This window comes from Hydractinia symbiolongicarpus, chromosome 9 (assembly GCF_029227915.1).
Source record: "Hydractinia symbiolongicarpus strain clone_291-10 chromosome 9, HSymV2.1, whole genome shotgun sequence".
In the NCBI taxonomy this organism is placed as follows: Eukaryota; Metazoa; Cnidaria; class Hydrozoa; order Anthoathecata; family Hydractiniidae; genus Hydractinia; species Hydractinia symbiolongicarpus.
This window is the reverse complement of record NC_079883.1, coordinates 8964829-8981362: the sequence shown is the minus strand read 5'-3', so window position 1 is coordinate 8981362 and position 16534 is coordinate 8964829. Positions and strand designations below refer to the sequence as shown.

General features: G+C 40.5%; 9 non-coding genes across 9 annotated transcripts; 6 read left to right on the top strand and 3 right to left on the bottom strand.

Moving 5' to 3' along the window:
* Positions 1 to 1749: 1749 nt before the first annotated feature.
* On the top strand, positions 1750 to 1941 carry LOC130660859 (U2 spliceosomal RNA). The gene has a single exon (XR_008988056.1). It is a non-coding gene; the product is annotated as a U2 spliceosomal RNA (small nuclear RNA).
* Positions 1942 to 2126: 185 nt separating this feature from the next.
* Positions 2127 to 2291, top strand: LOC130659807 (U1 spliceosomal RNA). Its single transcript, XR_008987011.1, has one exon. It is a non-coding gene; the product is annotated as a U1 spliceosomal RNA (small nuclear RNA).
* Positions 2292 to 2641: 350 nt separating this feature from the next.
* On the bottom strand, positions 2642 to 2760 carry LOC130661538 (5S ribosomal RNA). Its single transcript, XR_008988716.1, has one exon. It is a non-coding gene; the product is annotated as a 5S ribosomal RNA (ribosomal RNA).
* A 4865-nt stretch (positions 2761 to 7625) lies between these two features.
* Positions 7626 to 7817, top strand: LOC130660858 (U2 spliceosomal RNA). The gene has a single exon (XR_008988055.1). It is a non-coding gene; the product is annotated as a U2 spliceosomal RNA (small nuclear RNA).
* A 185-nt stretch (positions 7818 to 8002) lies between these two features.
* On the top strand, positions 8003 to 8167 carry LOC130659805 (U1 spliceosomal RNA). Its single transcript, XR_008987009.1, has one exon. It is a non-coding gene; the product is annotated as a U1 spliceosomal RNA (small nuclear RNA).
* A 350-nt stretch (positions 8168 to 8517) lies between these two features.
* LOC130661529 (5S ribosomal RNA) lies at positions 8518 to 8636 on the bottom strand. The gene has a single exon (XR_008988712.1). It is a non-coding gene; the product is annotated as a 5S ribosomal RNA (ribosomal RNA).
* A 4865-nt stretch (positions 8637 to 13501) lies between these two features.
* On the top strand, positions 13502 to 13693 carry LOC130660857 (U2 spliceosomal RNA). Its single transcript, XR_008988054.1, has one exon. It is a non-coding gene; the product is annotated as a U2 spliceosomal RNA (small nuclear RNA).
* A 185-nt stretch (positions 13694 to 13878) lies between these two features.
* LOC130659804 (U1 spliceosomal RNA) lies at positions 13879 to 14043 on the top strand. Its single transcript, XR_008987007.1, has one exon. It is a non-coding gene; the product is annotated as a U1 spliceosomal RNA (small nuclear RNA).
* Positions 14044 to 14393: 350 nt separating this feature from the next.
* On the bottom strand, positions 14394 to 14512 carry LOC130661516 (5S ribosomal RNA). Its single transcript, XR_008988707.1, has one exon. It is a non-coding gene; the product is annotated as a 5S ribosomal RNA (ribosomal RNA).
* Between the last annotated feature and the right edge of the window lie 2022 nt (positions 14513 to 16534).

The window sequence follows — 16534 nt, the reverse complement described above, 5'->3', positions numbered from 1 at the left end:
TTGACAATGTTAAAAATATGAAGGGCAAGAAAAGTAAAAGCAAGAAAATAAGAAATTTAAAAACGAAAATACTTAAACTTAGGGAATCTAATCTTAAAATTACTCTTTTTTAACTGTTTAAGTGACTTAAACAAGTTTAACTTTGTACCAAGATAATGTTTTTTTGTAAATGTGTGGCTATAAAAATAGCCGTTTGTTAATGTAATAGCCAGATACACACAAATTATTTTTTTGCGGTCTTCTTTGCTGCCTTTTTGGGAGTCTTTTTGACCTTCTTTGCTGCAGGTTTTTTAGCAACAGGCTTCTTTGTGGGTTTCTTAGCTGCTGGTTTCTTAGCCGAGGCTTTCTTTGTGGCAGGCTTCTTTGCTGCTTTCTTTGGCGTGCTCTTCTTTGCTGGCTTCTTTTTTGGTGTACTTTTCTTTGCAGTAGGCTTCTTTGCCGTTGGCTTTTTTGCTGCGGCCTTTTTCTTAGGTTTTTCTTTTTTTACCTGACCTAGCTTGAATGATCCAGAAGCACCAGTGCCTTTAGTTTGAATCAAATCGCCTGATGTTACTCCTCGTTTAAGAGCCATTTTCAGATGATGATCTGAGTTTTCAGCAACTTTGTAATTTGCATGAATATATTTTGTAATAGCTTGGCGAGATGAACCACCGCGTTCCTTTAGGGTAGCGATAGCAGCCTTGATCATGTCCACATATTTAGGGTGATCAGCTGTCTTCTTTGCAGCAGGTTTCTTCTTGGGTGCGATTTTCTTTGGAGAAGCTGCTTCACTCATTTTTAATGTTTTCTTACAACAATCCAACGATAAACGATGCTTGTTATCACAGTAGAAGTATACTAAACATTACCGTGTAAATGAGATATAATTTAAGACGGTGCGAAGTATGCGGACGTAAAAGTACCACTCCCGGGAATTGATTTGGCGCGAAAACAGAAATGTGTGTTTCTGTACATCGTATAATGTCCGTTTTGGGAGCCGCGACTATGCGAAAGCATGTTAATTTTTATTTGTAGCACGACGCAATAGTCTGAAAGAGAAGCTGCTGGAGTTTGAGGTCTTCAGCATTACATCTACTCTGTTAATTTGGGCTTCTTCCGCGCCCGTGTTAGGATTTTCATAAAGCGTTCTTTGGTTTGCGTTGCGTATGTCGGCCTACATCATCGACACGGCCTGTTTCCGGCTATTAGGAGCAATTCATATATTGGGCACTGCGTTTCGACTTTTTTATTAGACCACAGTAAAAAAATTCACTCACAGAAGTCCCTTTCTTTCATGGCTACAAACACGAAGAATTCTGTCGTAAGTAAAACGAATGCGCAAGCCACAATAACGATGGGGCGAAGTCATAAGCATCGCCCTGTGGCCCAATGGATAAGGCATCTGACTACGAATCAGGGGATTCCAGGTTCGACTCCTGGCAGGGTCGCACTGTCGCATTTCGGCTGCATGGTCTACTGTGTAACGCGCGCGCACGTTCTGGCGTAATGCGTTGATAAACGGAATGTACGCAGTCATATTGGAAAGTAATATCACGCACTTAGTATCGTCGCCTTTGTTAGCATTCATGTAAGTTACCATCCACTCGCTACAGTCGCTCTCCATCCTACGGCTAAATCAACAGCCGTGATTTTTACTATGTCGCCGTCCATCCGTACGCGGTGACAGTTGTAAGCTTTACAGTAACGTGACATGCTCCACAAGCAGTTACGGTGTGTGGACGATGCCTATCATGGCAACGCTTGTTCTTTATCGCTTCTCGGCCTAATGGCTAAGATCAAGTGTAGTATCTGTTCTTATCAGTTTAATATCTGGTAGGCCATTCTCTGAATGGTCAGTATATTAATCTGATTTTTGGCCTTGGGTCATGGAGGTGGATTCATTCACGCCGTGACCACGGGTTGCCTTGGTGTTGCACTATTACCGATGGCGGCCCACATAAGCAATAAAAGAATAATAGCAGTCCTCTTTCCGACGGCACTCTGCATAGTCTACGGCGGGAACAAAACGCGTACACTGGGGGAGAATACAGCCTATGCCCCGCGACACGGCAGTTTATAACACACTCAAGCCACAAGCATTAACAAACTTTGAAGGGTACCCTCATGCTACGGTGCAGTTCCAACTCATACTTACCTGACGGGGAAGTAAAGACTGATCAATGAGGGTTTTCTTCCAGAGTGAGGCTCTTGCATTGCACTACGCTTGGGCTGACCTCTGCGATTACTGCAAACGTCAGTAACTCGACCGTACAATTTCTGGTAGTGGGGGCCTGCGTCCGCGCTCGCCCCCTCCTTAAGTCAAAATGAATGAGCTTAGAAAAGTTGCGCGGCCAAATGTCGGTGGTGACTTAAACGCTAAGGTAAAACCTCGCTTGGCTGTTACGAAACGTGATTGCGATATAAGTCCTCGGAAGGCGGCGGAATTTTATTTTATTTGCCATTCCGTCAGGGTTATTGGATGATCGGCAATAGATCGAGTTTGTATGCATTTGAAAGCTCTTTTTTCTCGTACTATCACCTGAAAATGTCGTAGGAAAATGTCATAGGAAACACTTTCAACAACCGCCACGTTCCTTAATTGTTATAACAAGAAATATATCACAGCACCATTGAAATGAAAAGGCAACAAATGAAAATGAAAAGCCTACGACACCGGGAGTTCCCAGGCGGTCCCCCATCCAAGTACTATCCCGGCCCGACGATGCTTAACTTCCGTGATCAGACGAGAACGGGTGTGTTCATCGTGGTATGGCCGTAGACATTAGTAGGGGCAAATACGTGCAATTTATTTTGACGTTGTGATCAAATTTTTTTATTTAATTTCTTTGAGTTACTTAGGACAAGGCGTATGCATGGATTATCTATTAGACTTTAAGGTTATAGTTTTGTGAAAAAAACAATGTTTTTTTAAAGATGTGTGGCTATAAAAATAGCCGTTGTTTTCTGAGTGTAGCGGTTTACTTCTTCTGTCCTTTGTCGTTCTTCTTTGGGAGTAAGACAGCTTGAATGTTTGGCAAAACACCACCAGCTGCAATGGTTACACCGCTCAAAAGTTTGTTTAATTCTTCATCATTACGAACAGCCAATTGTAAATGTCTTGGAATAATCCTAGCTTTTTTGTTGTCTCTTGCTGCGTTACCAGCCAACTCCAATATCTCAGCAGATAAATATTCCAAGACGGCTGCTAAGTAAACTGGTGCTCCAGATCCAATTCGGTTAGCATAGTGCCCTCTACGAAGGAATCTATGCACTCTACCGACTGGAAATTGAAGTCCAGCTCTTGAGGATCTTGTCTTGGCTTTAGCCTTAGCTTTTCCACCTTTTCCACGTCCAGACATAACTGCGATTTGATTTGTAAGTTAATACAAAAACGTACGAATATTTAACGTAAGTGTTAACGAAATAAACTTTACTCGTTTTTTCATCATAAAAATAGGATCGAAATCATGTTTTTTTAACCAATCATAATTAAGTATTAAACAAAAGATTTTTTTTTTAACCAATTAAATTGCGTATCGGCGTTTTCGGATCGAATTCGATCCGATTTTTTTACTTATAAACAAAAAGTTTTGACTTGCAGTTTAATGCTTATTTACAAGTTAAGTAGCAAAAATTTTTAACCATGTCTGACGCAGCAGCTAAAGGAGGAAAACAGGCACCTAAAGTAGCCAAGAAAGGTGAAAAAAGAGCCGGCAAAAAAGGAGGAAAGATTGGTGGAACTGGTGAAAAGAAACGCAAGAGAAAGAGAAAGGAAAGTTATGCTATTTACATCTACAATGTTTTGAAACAAGTTCACCCAGATGTCGGAGTTTCAAGCAAAGCTATGAGCATCATGAACTCATTTGTCAACGACATCTTTGAGCGCATTGCTTCCGAAGCTTCGCGTTTGGCTCTTCAAAACAAAAAGTCGACCATCTCTTCTCGTGAAATTCAAACCGCAGTACGTCTTCTCTTGCCTGGAGAACTTGCAAAACACGCAGTCAGTGAAGGAACAAAAGCCGTCACAAAATACACAAGCAGCAAGTAAACCAACGTCTACCAAACACAAACGGTCTTTTTTAAGACCACACATCTTTAAAAAAACATTTACTTGGCGTCACTACAAGTTAACCGAAGTTAATAAAACTTCTAAATAATGTGCTTAAGAACACTAGCCTACATTTAAAATACTTCCCCATGTGTGTGTGTGGATTAGCTTCACTTTTCATACGTATTATTAGCTGTACTTGCAGAAAAGACAAGTACATTGATCCATGTTATTGCTTACATTTAACTTAACCCAGCTTTTCACGGAAACACTCCCAGGCAAATTAACCCTACAAAGTATTTCTAAATTTTTTTTGTGTCATATATGACATAGTATCGTATAGCAATAAATGTAACTGTGACAAGACTTTACACATTGTGTAATTTGGAAGCGTGCACAAAGTAATGTTTTAAAAGATTTGTGGCTATAAAAATAGCCGTTTTTGTTGAGCAATGACAACGCTTAACCTCCGAATCCGTAAAGAGTTCTTCCTTGACGTTTTAAGGCATAAACAACATCCATAGCGGTAACGGTCTTGCGTTTAGCGTGCTCTGTGTAGGTTACAGCATCACGAATAACATTCTCTAAGAAAACCTTCAGTACACCTCTGGTTTCCTCATAGATAAGGCCAGAGATACGTTTGACACCACCTCGTCGAGCAAGACGTCGAATAGCAGGTTTTGTGATTCCCTGAATGTTATCACGAAGAATTTTTCGGTGACGTTTAGCACCTCCTTTTCCCAATCCTTTACCTCCTTTTCCGCGTCCAGACATATTGATATAGTTGCGTACAGAACGAGTACAAAAACAACGTTTGAGTTAACAGAATTCAGACAGCTTTAAAAAGAGGCCATAAAATTACCTACTGCTCGTGGAAACACCCTAATTAACCAATAGAGTTGCGTCATTACAAAATGTTCCGAACATTTTGTACATTTTTTTAAGTAAAACTGTAGTTTTTTTAAAAATTCGTGGTCTTAATGTTTCAGTAAGGCAATAAATTTGGCATCGTTGGAATTCGCCAAACCTTCTGCTACTTACTAAAAAAAAAAAAAGTCAAAAGCTTTTGTGTATCAGAAGATACAGCCGTTTTCCCGTAGCCAAAAAACACAGATTTTATAAAAATGTTAAAGTAATGAGCGTAATGTCATTATGCAGCCAATCAGAAATTACTTTCTTAGCACCAATCAAATGGTTTGTTTTGAACCTTAGCTGTCAATCAATATGAGAAATAAAACTTTGGCGCGATAGTGCATTTTAGACCGTCTTGTGTATCCGTACTACATCGACTTCTTAAAATATGGCTCGTACAAAGCAAACTGCACGTAAATCTACTGGAGGAAAGGCTCCACGAAAACAACTCGCCACTAAAGCTGCGAGGAAAAGCGCACCAGCTACTGGAGGAGTGAAAAAACCACATCGTTACAGACCTGGTACAGTTGCTCTCAGAGAAATCAGAAGATACCAGAAGTCAACCGAGCTCTTGATCCGCAAGTTGCCTTTCCAGCGTCTTGTGCGAGAAATTGCTCAGGACTTCAAAACAGATCTGCGATTCCAGAGCACAGCCGTTATGGCTCTGCAAGAGGCTTCTGAAGCGTACCTTGTTGGCTTGTTCGAGGATACTAACTTGTGTGCCATTCACGCAAAACGAGTTACAATCATGCCTAAAGACATCCAGTTGGCAAGAAGAATTCGTGGGGAACGTGCCTAAGCATCTTACCAAACAAAAAACGGCTATTTTTATAGCCACACATCCATAAAAAATATTACGGCTAGCTTTTTATATCAAACTTTGTTCTGCTTTCTGTTTAAATTTTATGCTACATAAAAATTTTATGCTACATAAAGTTTGACAATGTTAAAAATATGAAGGGCAAGAAAAGTAAAAGCAAGAAAATAAGAAATTTAAAAACGAAAATACTTAAACTTAGGGAATCTAATCTTAAAATTACTCTTTTTTAACTGTTTAAGTGACTTAAACAAGTTTAACTTTGTACCAAGATAATGTTTTTTTGTAAATGTGTGGCTATAAAAATAGCCGTTTGTTAATGTAATAGCCAGATACACACAAATTATTTTTTTGCGGTCTTCTTTGCTGCCTTTTTGGGAGTCTTTTTGACCTTCTTTGCTGCAGGTTTTTTAGCAACAGGCTTCTTTGTGGGTTTCTTAGCTGCTGGTTTCTTAGCCGAGGCTTTCTTTGTGGCAGGCTTCTTTGCTGCTTTCTTTGGCGTGCTCTTCTTTGCTGGCTTCTTTTTTGGTGTACTTTTCTTTGCAGTAGGCTTCTTTGCCGTTGGCTTTTTTGCTGCGGCCTTTTTCTTAGGTTTTTCTTTTTTTACCTGACCTAGCTTGAATGATCCAGAAGCACCAGTGCCTTTAGTTTGAATCAAATCGCCTGATGTTACTCCTCGTTTAAGAGCCATTTTCAGATGATGATCTGAGTTTTCAGCAACTTTGTAATTTGCATGAATATATTTTGTAATAGCTTGGCGAGATGAACCACCGCGTTCCTTTAGGGTAGCGATAGCAGCCTTGATCATGTCCACATATTTAGGGTGATCAGCTGTCTTCTTTGCAGCAGGTTTCTTCTTGGGTGCGATTTTCTTTGGAGAAGCTGCTTCACTCATTTTTAATGTTTTCTTACAACAATCCAACGATAAACGATGCTTGTTATCACAGTAGAAGTATACTAAACATTACCGTGTAAATGAGATATAATTTAAGACGGTGCGAAGTATGCGGACGTAAAAGTACCACTCCCGGGAATTGATTTGGCGCGAAAACAGAAATGTGTGTTTCTGTACATCGTATAATGTCCGTTTTGGGAGCCGCGACTATGCGAAAGCATGTTAATTTTTATTTGTAGCACGACGCAATAGTCTGAAAGAGAAGCTGCTGGAGTTTGAGGTCTTCAGCATTACATCTACTCTGTTAATTTGGGCTTCTTCCGCGCCCGTGTTAGGATTTTCATAAAGCGTTCTTTGGTTTGCGTTGCGTATGTCGGCCTACATCATCGACACGGCCTGTTTCCGGCTATTAGGAGCAATTCATATATTGGGCACTGCGTTTCGACTTTTTTATTAGACCACAGTAAAAAAATTCACTCACAGAAGTCCCTTTCTTTCATGGCTACAAACACGAAGAATTCTGTCGTAAGTAAAACGAATGCGCAAGCCAAAATAACGATGGGGCGAAGTCATAAGCATCGCCCTGTGGCCCAATGGATAAGGCATCTGACTACGAATCAGGGGATTCCAGGTTCGACTCCTGGCAGGGTCGCACTGTCGCATTTCGGCTGCATGGTCTACTGTGTAACGCGCGCGCACGTTCTGGCGTAATGCGTTGATAAACGGAATGTACGCAGTCATATTGGAAAGTAATATCACGCACTTAGTATCGTCGCCTTTGTTAGCATTCATGTAAGTTACCATCCACTCGCTACAGTCGCTCTCCATCCTACGGCTAAATCAACAGCCGTGATTTTTACTATGTCGCCGTCCATCCGTACGCGGTGACAGTTGTAAGCTTTACAGTAACGTGACATGCTCCACAAGCAGTTACGGTGTGTGGACGATGCCTATCATGGCAACGCTTGTTCTTTATCGCTTCTCGGCCTAATGGCTAAGATCAAGTGTAGTATCTGTTCTTATCAGTTTAATATCTGGTAGGCCATTCTCTGAATGGTCAGTATATTAATCTGATTTTTGGCCTTGGGTCATGGAGGTGGATTCATTCACGCCGTGACCACGGGTTGCCTTGGTGTTGCACTATTACCGATGGCGGCCCACATAAGCAATAAAAGAATAATAGCAGTCCTCTTTCCGACGGCACTCTGCATAGTCTACGGCGGGAACAAAACGCGTACACTGGGGGAGAATACAGCCTATGCCCCGCGACACGGCAGTTTATAACACACTCAAGCCACAAGCATTAACAAACTTTGAAGGGTACCCTCATGCTACGGTGCAGTTCCAACTCATACTTACCTGACGGGGAAGTAAAGACTGATCAATGAGGGTTTTCTTCCAGAGTGAGGCTCTTGCATTGCACTACGCTTGGGCTGACCTCTGCGATTACTGCAAACGTCAGTAACTCGACCGTACAATTTCTGGTAGTGGGGGCCTGCGTCCGCGCTCGCCCCCTCCTTAAGTCAAAATGAATGAGCTTAGAAAAGTTGCGCGGCCAAATGTCGGTGGTGACTTAAACGCTAAGGTAAAACCTCGCTTGGCTGTTACGAAACGTGATTGCGATATAAGTCCTCGGAAGGCGGCGGAATTTTATTTTATTTGCCATTCCGTCAGGGTTATTGGATGATCGGCAATAGATCGAGTTTGTATGCATTTGAAAGCTCTTTTTTCTCGTACTATCACCTGAAAATGTCGTAGGAAAATGTCATAGGAAACACTTTCAACAACCGCCACGTTCCTTAATTGTTATAACAAGAAATATATCACAGCACCATTGAAATGAAAAGGCAACAAATGAAAATGAAAAGCCTACGACACCGGGAGTTCCCAGGCGGTCCCCCATCCAAGTACTATCCCGGCCCGACGATGCTTAACTTCCGTGATCAGACGAGAACGGGTGTGTTCATCGTGGTATGGCCGTAGACATTAGTAGGGGCAAATACGTGCAATTTATTTTGACGTTGTGATCAAATTTTTTTATTTAATTTCTTTGAGTTACTTAGGACAAGGCGTATGCATGGATTATCTATTAGACTTTAAGGTTATAGTTTTGTGAAAAAAACAATGTTTTTTTAAAGATGTGTGGCTATAAAAATAGCCGTTGTTTTCTGAGTGTAGCGGTTTACTTCTTCTGTCCTTTGTCGTTCTTCTTTGGGAGTAAGACAGCTTGAATGTTTGGCAAAACACCACCAGCTGCAATGGTTACACCGCTCAAAAGTTTGTTTAATTCTTCATCATTACGAACAGCCAATTGTAAATGTCTTGGAATAATCCTAGCTTTTTTGTTGTCTCTTGCTGCGTTACCAGCCAACTCCAATATCTCAGCAGATAAATATTCCAAGACGGCTGCTAAGTAAACTGGTGCTCCAGATCCAATTCGGTTAGCATAGTGCCCTCTACGAAGGAATCTATGCACTCTACCGACTGGAAATTGAAGTCCAGCTCTTGAGGATCTTGTCTTGGCTTTAGCCTTAGCTTTTCCACCTTTTCCACGTCCAGACATAACTGCGATTTGATTTGTAAGTTAATACAAAAACGTACGAATATTTAACGTAAGTGTTAACGAAATAAACTTTACTCGTTTTTTCATCATAAAAATAGGATCGAAATCATGTTTTTTTAACCAATCATAATTAAGTATTAAACAAAAGATTTTTTTTTTAACCAATTAAATTGCGTATCGGCGTTTTCGGATCGAATTCGATCCGATTTTTTTACTTATAAACAAAAAGTTTTGACTTGCAGTTTAATGCTTATTTACAAGTTAAGTAGCAAAAATTTTTAACCATGTCTGACGCAGCAGCTAAAGGAGGAAAACAGGCACCTAAAGTAGCCAAGAAAGGTGAAAAAAGAGCCGGCAAAAAAGGAGGAAAGATTGGTGGAACTGGTGAAAAGAAACGCAAGAGAAAGAGAAAGGAAAGTTATGCTATTTACATCTACAATGTTTTGAAACAAGTTCACCCAGATGTCGGAGTTTCAAGCAAAGCTATGAGCATCATGAACTCATTTGTCAACGACATCTTTGAGCGCATTGCTTCCGAAGCTTCGCGTTTGGCTCTTCAAAACAAAAAGTCGACCATCTCTTCTCGTGAAATTCAAACCGCAGTACGTCTTCTCTTGCCTGGAGAACTTGCAAAACACGCAGTCAGTGAAGGAACAAAAGCCGTCACAAAATACACAAGCAGCAAGTAAACCAACGTCTACCAAACACAAACGGTCTTTTTTAAGACCACACATCTTTAAAAAAACATTTACTTGGCGTCACTACAAGTTAACCGAAGTTAATAAAACTTCTAAATAATGTGCTTAAGAACACTAGCCTACATTTAAAATACTTCCCCATGTGTGTGTGTGGATTAGCTTCACTTTTCATACGTATTATTAGCTGTACTTGCAGAAAAGACAAGTACATTGATCCATGTTATTGCTTACATTTAACTTAACCCAGCTTTTCACGGAAACACTCCCAGGCAAATTAACCCTACAAAGTATTTCTAAATTTTTTTTGTGTCATATATGACATAGTATCGTATAGCAATAAATGTAACTGTGACAAGACTTTACACATTGTGTAATTTGGAAGCGTGCACAAAGTAATGTTTTAAAAGATTTGTGGCTATAAAAATAGCCGTTTTTGTTGAGCAATGACAACGCTTAACCTCCGAATCCGTAAAGAGTTCTTCCTTGACGTTTTAAGGCATAAACAACATCCATAGCGGTAACGGTCTTGCGTTTAGCGTGCTCTGTGTAGGTTACAGCATCACGAATAACATTCTCTAAGAAAACCTTCAGTACACCTCTGGTTTCCTCATAGATAAGGCCAGAGATACGTTTGACACCACCTCGTCGAGCAAGACGTCGAATAGCAGGTTTTGTGATTCCCTGAATGTTATCACGAAGAATTTTTCGGTGACGTTTAGCACCTCCTTTTCCCAATCCTTTACCTCCTTTTCCGCGTCCAGACATATTGATATAGTTGCGTACAGAACGAGTACAAAAACAACGTTTGAGTTAACAGAATTCAGACAGCTTTAAAAAGAGGCCATAAAATTACCTACTGCTCGTGGAAACACCCTAATTAACCAATAGAGTTGCGTCATTACAAAATGTTCCGAACATTTTGTACATTTTTTTAAGTAAAACTGTAGTTTTTTTAAAAATTCGTGGTCTTAATGTTTCAGTAAGGCAATAAATTTGGCATCGTTGGAATTCGCCAAACCTTCTGCTACTTACTAAAAAAAAAAAAAGTCAAAAGCTTTTGTGTATCAGAAGATACAGCCGTTTTCCCGTAGCCAAAAAACACAGATTTTATAAAAATGTTAAAGTAATGAGCGTAATGTCATTATGCAGCCAATCAGAAATTACTTTCTTAGCACCAATCAAATGGTTTGTTTTGAACCTTAGCTGTCAATCAATATGAGAAATAAAACTTTGGCGCGATAGTGCATTTTAGACCGTCTTGTGTATCCGTACTACATCGACTTCTTAAAATATGGCTCGTACAAAGCAAACTGCACGTAAATCTACTGGAGGAAAGGCTCCACGAAAACAACTCGCCACTAAAGCTGCGAGGAAAAGCGCACCAGCTACTGGAGGAGTGAAAAAACCACATCGTTACAGACCTGGTACAGTTGCTCTCAGAGAAATCAGAAGATACCAGAAGTCAACCGAGCTCTTGATCCGCAAGTTGCCTTTCCAGCGTCTTGTGCGAGAAATTGCTCAGGACTTCAAAACAGATCTGCGATTCCAGAGCACAGCCGTTATGGCTCTGCAAGAGGCTTCTGAAGCGTACCTTGTTGGCTTGTTCGAGGATACTAACTTGTGTGCCATTCACGCAAAACGAGTTACAATCATGCCTAAAGACATCCAGTTGGCAAGAAGAATTCGTGGGGAACGTGCCTAAGCATCTTACCAAACAAAAAACGGCTATTTTTATAGCCACACATCCATAAAAAATATTACGGCTAGCTTTTTATATCAAACTTTGTTCTGCTTTCTGTTTAAATTTTATGCTACATAAAAATTTTATGCTACATAAAGTTTGACAATGTTAAAAATATGAAGGGCAAGAAAAGTAAAAGCAAGAAAATAAGAAATTTAAAAACGAAAATACTTAAACTTAGGGAATCTAATCTTAAAATTACTCTTTTTTAACTGTTTAAGTGACTTAAACAAGTTTAACTTTGTACCAAGATAATGTTTTTTTGTAAATGTGTGGCTATAAAAATAGCCGTTTGTTAATGTAATAGCCAGATACACACAAATTATTTTTTTGCGGTCTTCTTTGCTGCCTTTTTGGGAGTCTTTTTGACCTTCTTTGCTGCAGGTTTTTTAGCAACAGGCTTCTTTGTGGGTTTCTTAGCTGCTGGTTTCTTAGCCGAGGCTTTCTTTGTGGCAGGCTTCTTTGCTGCTTTCTTTGGCGTGCTCTTCTTTGCTGGCTTCTTTTTTGGTGTACTTTTCTTTGCAGTAGGCTTCTTTGCCGTTGGCTTTTTTGCTGCGGCCTTTTTCTTAGGTTTTTCTTTTTTTACCTGACCTAGCTTGAATGATCCAGAAGCACCAGTGCCTTTAGTTTGAATCAAATCGCCTGATGTTACTCCTCGTTTAAGAGCCATTTTCAGATGATGATCTGAGTTTTCAGCAACTTTGTAATTTGCATGAATATATTTTGTAATAGCTTGGCGAGATGAACCACCGCGTTCCTTTAGGGTAGCGATAGCAGCCTTGATCATGTCCACATATTTAGGGTGATCAGCTGTCTTCTTTGCAGCAGGTTTCTTCTTGGGTGCGATTTTCTTTGGAGAAGCTGCTTCACTCATTTTTAATGTTTTCTTACAACAATCCAACGATAAACGATGCTTGTTATCACAGTAGAAGTATACTAAACATTACCGTGTAAATGAGATATAATTTAAGACGGTGCGAAGTATGCGGACGTAAAAGTACCACTCCCGGGAATTGATTTGGCGCGAAAACAGAAATGTGTGTTTCTGTACATCGTATAATGTCCGTTTTGGGAGCCGCGACTATGCGAAAGCATGTTAATTTTTATTTGTAGCACGACGCAATAGTCTGAAAGAGAAGCTGCTGGAGTTTGAGGTCTTCAGCATTACATCTACTCTGTTAATTTGGGCTTCTTCCGCGCCCGTGTTAGGATTTTCATAAAGCGTTCTTTGGTTTGCGTTGCGTATGTCGGCCTACATCATCGACACGGCCTGTTTCCGGCTATTAGGAGCAATTCATATATTGGGCACTGCGTTTCGACTTTTTTATTAGACCACAGTAAAAAAATTCACTCACAGAAGTCCCTTTCTTTCATGGCTACAAACACGAAGAATTCTGTCGTAAGTAAAACGAATGCGCAAGCCAAAATAACGATGGGGCGAAGTCATAAGCATCGCCCTGTGGCCCAATGGATAAGGCATCTGACTACGAATCAGGGGATTCCAGGTTCGACTCCTGGCAGGGTCGCACTGTCGCATTTCGGCTGCATGGTCTACTGTGTAACGCGCGCGCACGTTCTGGCGTAATGCGTTGATAAACGGAATGTACGCAGTCATATTGGAAAGTAATATCACGCACTTAGTATCGTCGCCTTTGTTAGCATTCATGTAAGTTACCATCCACTCGCTACAGTCGCTCTCCATCCTACGGCTAAATCAACAGCCGTGATTTTTACTATGTCGCCGTCCATCCGTACGCGGTGACAGTTGTAAGCTTTACAGTAACGTGACATGCTCCACAAGCAGTTACGGTGTGTGGACGATGCCTATCATGGCAACGCTTGTTCTTTATCGCTTCTCGGCCTAATGGCTAAGATCAAGTGTAGTATCTGTTCTTATCAGTTTAATATCTGGTAGGCCATTCTCTGAATGGTCAGTATATTAATCTGATTTTTGGCCTTGGGTCATGGAGGTGGATTCATTCACGCCGTGACCACGGGTTGCCTTGGTGTTGCACTATTACCGATGGCGGCCCACATAAGCAATAAAAGAATAATAGCAGTCCTCTTTCCGACGGCACTCTGCATAGTCTACGGCGGGAACAAAACGCGTACACTGGGGGAGAATACAGCCTATGCCCCGCGACACGGCAGTTTATAACACACTCAAGCCACAAGCATTAACAAACTTTGAAGGGTACCCTCATGCTACGGTGCAGTTCCAACTCATACTTACCTGACGGGGAAGTAAAGACTGATCAATGAGGGTTTTCTTCCAGAGTGAGGCTCTTGCATTGCACTACGCTTGGGCTGACCTCTGCGATTACTGCAAACGTCAGTAACTCGACCGTACAATTTCTGGTAGTGGGGGCCTGCGTCCGCGCTCGCCCCCTCCTTAAGTCAAAATGAATGAGCTTAGAAAAGTTGCGCGGCCAAATGTCGGTGGTGACTTAAACGCTAAGGTAAAACCTCGCTTGGCTGTTACGAAACGTGATTGCGATATAAGTCCTCGGAAGGCGGCGGAATTTTATTTTATTTGCCATTCCGTCAGGGTTATTGGATGATCGGCAATAGATCGAGTTTGTATGCATTTGAAAGCTCTTTTTTCTCGTACTATCACCTGAAAATGTCGTAGGAAAATGTCATAGGAAACACTTTCAACAACCGCCACGTTCCTTAATTGTTATAACAAGAAATATATCACAGCACCATTGAAATGAAAAGGCAACAAATGAAAATGAAAAGCCTACGACACCGGGAGTTCCCAGGCGGTCCCCCATCCAAGTACTATCCCGGCCCGACGATGCTTAACTTCCGTGATCAGACGAGAACGGGTGTGTTCATCGTGGTATGGCCGTAGACATTAGTAGGGGCAAATACGTGCAATTTATTTTGACGTTGTGATCAAATTTTTTTATTTAATTTCTTTGAGTTACTTAGGACAAGGCGTATGCATGGATTATCTATTAGACTTTAAGGTTATAGTTTTGTGAAAAAAACAATGTTTTTTTAAAGATGTGTGGCTATAAAAATAGCCGTTGTTTTCTGAGTGTAGCGGTTTACTTCTTCTGTCCTTTGTCGTTCTTCTTTGGGAGTAAGACAGCTTGAATGTTTGGCAAAACACCACCAGCTGCAATGGTTACACCGCTCAAAAGTTTGTTTAATTCTTCATCATTACGAACAGCCAATTGTAAATGTCTTGGAATAATCCTAGCTTTTTTGTTGTCTCTTGCTGCGTTACCAGCCAACTCCAATATCTCAGCAGATAAATATTCCAAGACGGCTGCTAAGTAAACTGGTGCTCCAGATCCAATTCGGTTAGCATAGTGCCCTCTACGAAGGAATCTATGCACTCTACCGACTGGAAATTGAAGTCCAGCTCTTGAGGATCTTGTCTTGGCTTTAGCCTTAGCTTTTCCACCTTTTCCACGTCCAGACATAACTGCGATTTGATTTGTAAGTTAATACAAAAACGTACGAATATTTAACGTAAGTGTTAACGAAATAAACTTTACTCGTTTTTTCATCATAAAAATAGGATCGAAATCATGTTTTTTTAACCAATCATAATTAAGTATTAAACAAAAGATTTTTTTTTTAACCAATTAAATTGCGTATCGGCGTTTTCGGATCGAATTCGATCCGATTTTTTTACTTATAAACAAAAAGTTTTGACTTGCAGTTTAATGCTTATTTACAAGTTAAGTAGCAAAAATTTTTAACCATGTCTGACGCAGCAGCTAAAGGAGGAAAACAGGCACCTAAAGTAGCCAAGAAAGGTGAAAAAAGAGCCGGCAAAAAAGGAGGAAAGATTGGTGGAACTGGTGAAAAGAAACGCAAGAGAAAGAGAAAGGAAAGTTATGCTATTTACATCTACAATGTTTTGAAACAAGTTCACCCAGATGTCGGAGTTTCAAGCAAAGCTATGAGCATCATGAACTCATTTGTCAACGACATCTTTGAGCGCATTGCTTCCGAAGCTTCGCGTTTGGCTCTTCAAAACAAAAAGTCGACCATCTCTTCTCGTGAAATTCAAACCGCAGTACGTCTTCTCTTGCCTGGAGAACTTGCAAAACACGCAGTCAGTGAAGGAACAAAAGCCGTCACAAAATACACAAGCAGCAAGTAAACCAACGTCTACCAAACACAAACGGTCTTTTTTAAGACCACACATCTTTAAAAAAACATTTACTTGGCGTCACTACAAGTTAACCGAAGTTAATAAAACTTCTAAATAATGTGCTTAAGAACACTAGCCTACATTTAAAATACTTCCCCATGTGTGTGTGTGGATTAGCTTCACTTTTCATACGTATTATTAGCTGTACTTGCAGAAAAGACAAGTACATTGATCCATGTTATTGCTTACATTTAACTTAACCCAGCTTTTCACGGAAACACTCCCAGGCAAATTAACCCTACAAAGTATTTCTAAATTTTTTTTGTGTCATATATGACATAGTATCGTATAGCAATAAATGTAACTGTGACAAGACTTTACACATTGTGTAATTTGGAAGCGTGCACAAAGTAATGTTTTAAAAGATTTGTGGCTATAAAAATAGCCGTTTTTGTTGAGCAATGACAACGCTTAACCTCCGAATCCGTAAAGAGTTCTTCCTTGACGTTTTAAGGCATAAACAACATCCATAGCGGTAACGGTCTTGCGTTTAGCGTGCTCTGTGTAGGTTACAGCATCACGAATAACATTCTCTAAGAAAACCTTCAGTACACCTCTGGTTTCCTCATAGATAAGGCCAGAGATACGTTTGACACCACCTCGTCGAGCAAGACGTCGAATAGCAGGTTTTGTGATTCCCTGAATGTTATCACGAAGAATTTTTCGGTGACGTTTAGCACCTCCTTTTCCCAATCCTTTACCTC